This window comes from Caretta caretta, chromosome 6 (assembly GCF_965140235.1).
Source record: "Caretta caretta isolate rCarCar2 chromosome 6, rCarCar1.hap1, whole genome shotgun sequence".
NCBI classification, from domain to species: domain Eukaryota; kingdom Metazoa; phylum Chordata; order Testudines; family Cheloniidae; genus Caretta; species Caretta caretta.
In genome coordinates this window covers 77780948-77784471 of record NC_134211.1, presented here as the reverse complement: position 1 = coordinate 77784471, position 3524 = coordinate 77780948, and positions in this window count along the sequence as shown.

Here is a 3524-nt window from a genome sequence, read left to right as displayed (position 1 = left end):
AGTGGAATTCTAGCAAGCTAGGTGTGGCAAGGAGCTCAGAGACTTTCTCATGATGGGGGAGATAGCACTGTGAAAGGTCTGTCAGACAAACTTTCCTAGCCAGAGGGTGAAAAGACTGATTGAGGAAAAGGACCAACTGCAGGAGAATTGGTCTGAGGCTCTACAATTGGCCTAAATTATAATCCAGAACTCAGGAGGGGTGTCTTGGGACTCCTTATTTAAGGAGAGAATTAATGATTTTTGGAAGCGCACCTCAGGGCTGTGGGAGAGAGCTAGAGACTCCTGCCTTGGGGAGAGACAGAGTGACTTCAGAAGCCCTACTCTGGGGATGCCTGAACTGCAGGCAAGAAAATCTCCAACAGCTCTTATATGAATCCAGAGTGGGTATGAATTTAAGCAACTAAAGAAGTGAGTTACCCTGCAGAAAGGGTTAAATAAACCAAGCCTCATGAAGGGGCCATGTGTTTTGTGCTAATGTGGTTTGGGTAATTGATTGAAAGATGCCAAATGGGTGCTGAGGGCAACACATCTGCAGAGCTTGCTGGGGCCACAAGGAGGGAAGCTCAAGGGTAGTGTCCCATTACAACCATACTGGCATCTAAGTCTCATTGAAAGCAATGGAAGTTAGGATATAGATAATCAGGCCTGTCTGCAAAGGCCTGTACTTTAAGAATTTAGGTGTATTCTTATCACTTGGCTAGTTAGCGGTATAAAAGAAAGAATCAAAATCACTGTCTGCCAGTGTAAGGTCCTTCTCTTACTGTGACAGTCTGAGGCCCTGTTCTTAGATTAAGGCCTTAGATTAAGGCTAAGCAAGAGGTAACCATAAGCTGGGAAGCGAATGGTCACATCCTCACATTCCAAACTAGTCACATTGAAATAAAGTGCTATTGGGCTGTTAGGAATACAATCCCGTCCTGATAGTGCCTATCACCTCCAGAGAAAGCGAAGTGCCTAGAAGATGTAAAAGGAAACTTAGTTTGATAGCATCCTGTCTGGCAAGAACTCACTTATCAATACTGGGATGTGAAATCCTTACTTCTGTATTGTTTTGTCATTATAGTTCCCACTTTGCTATTGTTTGTCTGTATAATCTCTGTCTGTGATTATTCCTGTCTGCTGTATAATTAATTTTGCTGGGTGTAAACTAATTAAGGTGGTGGGATATAATTGGTTACATAATCATGTTACAATATGTTAGGATTGGTCAGTTAAATTTCAGGAAAATGATTGGTTAAGGTATAGCTAAGCCAAACTCAAGTTTTACTATATAGTCTGCAGTCAATCAGGAAGTGAGGGGGTGTGTGTGGGGGGAACAGGGAATGGGGGTAAGGAAATTGGAATCATGTTTTGCTAAAGGGGGAAATGGGAACAGGGACACAGGTGTAAGGCTCTGTGATGTCAGAGCTGGGAAGGAGGATACTAAGGAAGGAAACTGGAATCATGCTTGCTGGAAGTTCACCCCAATAAACATCGAATTGTTTGCACCTTTGGACTTCGGGTATTGTTGCTCTCTGTTCATGCGAGAAGGACCAGGGAAGTAAGTGGGTGAAGGAATAAGCCCCCTAACATAGGCATTTTGAAAATCCTAGGAGGTTATTCTTTCAGTTGTGGGGTTCCTTTATACCCTTAAAAAGCTGAAAATCAGTGGGACTTGGGCCTTACAACGCTGAGAAGAGCATCACCTAAATACTTCTGAAAAGCTGGCCCTTGGCCCAGAAAGTAAGCCTCAGTCCTTTTATGGAAATAGATGGTTTAAATCACTGCAGATATAAGCTTGTGAAGATGCATTTCTCAGGAACTACTTGTAGGGTAACCATACTGTTTTGCCTTCTCATGTTGAAAGAGGGTGTGCGTGTAAATATAGTGGTCAGGTTCTCTTCTTTTCTTTTTTGGTAATTGCCATGTCACAACAGTTGAAGCACTATTTCATTTTGTTTTGCTATCACTCTTACTGTGTTTGGCCCTGTTATTGTTGGCATTGCCATTTTAAAAAAATCCATGTTTTATGCAGCTTCCATAACTATTTCATATCTTAAGAACAGGCGAAAGCTGTGAGGTAATTGCTGAAAACAACTTCTTAATGGCAAACGCTGTATATCACACCTGGCTTAATGTGCAAGAATGTTTTTAATCAGTTACATTAAGTGTGAGATACCAAGGAGATAAGTATCTTAGAAATACCTATTCCACGCTGCCAGTTATATGCCTCTCCCATTGCAAGATCCTGCCTGGTTTGAACTAGACCACACCATTGACAAAGAGTAATGTATGAAAGAACATGGGGAGGGATTCTGCCACAGCTATGGCTCACTATATGTCACTTCAGTGGTGTATAAGGGCTGTCAACATTGTGAAAGGAATCTGGATGAGGTTTCCTCTCGGTACAGATGCAGAGTATGCTGTCCCCTTCCTCCCCATGCAGGGGCCAGATTGGGGTGGGCCCATAGCATGTGACATTATGGGGATTCTGGCCATACTAGACTGTGGGGCAGTTCACATGCAGACTTCGGGAGGCTGCTGTAAATTATACACATTGGCTACTGGTCATTATAACTTACGCTGAGGGCTAGTTTGGCCCATGGAGCAGGATGGAATTTTAGGAGCAAAGGTGGGCTTGTGCACACTCACCCGCTGGGCTATGCCTTCTCATGCAAACTCACTACTGACAGGTTTCAGAGTAACAGCCGTGTTAGTCTGTATTCGCAAAAAGAAAAGGAGTACTTGTGGCACCTTAGAGACTAACCAATTTATTTGAGCATGAGCTTTCGTGAGCTACAGCTCACTTCATCAGATGCATACCGTGGAAACTGCAGCAGACTTTATATATACACAGAGAATATGAAACAATACCTCCTCCCACCCCACTGTCCTGCTGGTAATAGCTTATCTAAAGTGATCATCAGGTGGGCCATTTCCAGCACAAATCTACTGACAGTGCAGCACAGAATCTCAGCCTTAGTCTCCATGCTGTGGGTGAACTTATTTTTATCTGTAATGCACATATTGTTCAGCACTTCACTCTACAGGTGTAAGGTACAAAGTCTGTACACTGGCATTGTATGAATAAATTCCAGTTTTAAATGTACATTTAAAAAGAAAGCAGGAGAGAATGCATGGAAAAGATGCTACTGCATGCTTTATCTCTGATTAACTTGTAAATGTGGATTTCATCTCCATTCAGAAACAAATCTCCTTGAAGCAAATCAAGCATATGGCGCTGGCCAGGTAGCTTTACTGTGGGAAGGTATGTAACAGAAACTTACTAGCCTTTATACTACTTCATAGTTTTCAAATATAAAATGGAAATATAAAATGTACCAATCTAATACTGCATTTTCTCAAAGCATAAAGTGTCGTTATATGGGGTATTTAAACACAATGCTCCCATTAAAGTCCATAGGAGTTCACAGGGAGAAAGTAAAGGAGATACCATTCTGTCTCTTCCTCAAAATAAGAATTCGATGAAGCTCATACACTCAAACATAGGGCTTGATCTTAAAAGGTGCTGAGCACCCACCACT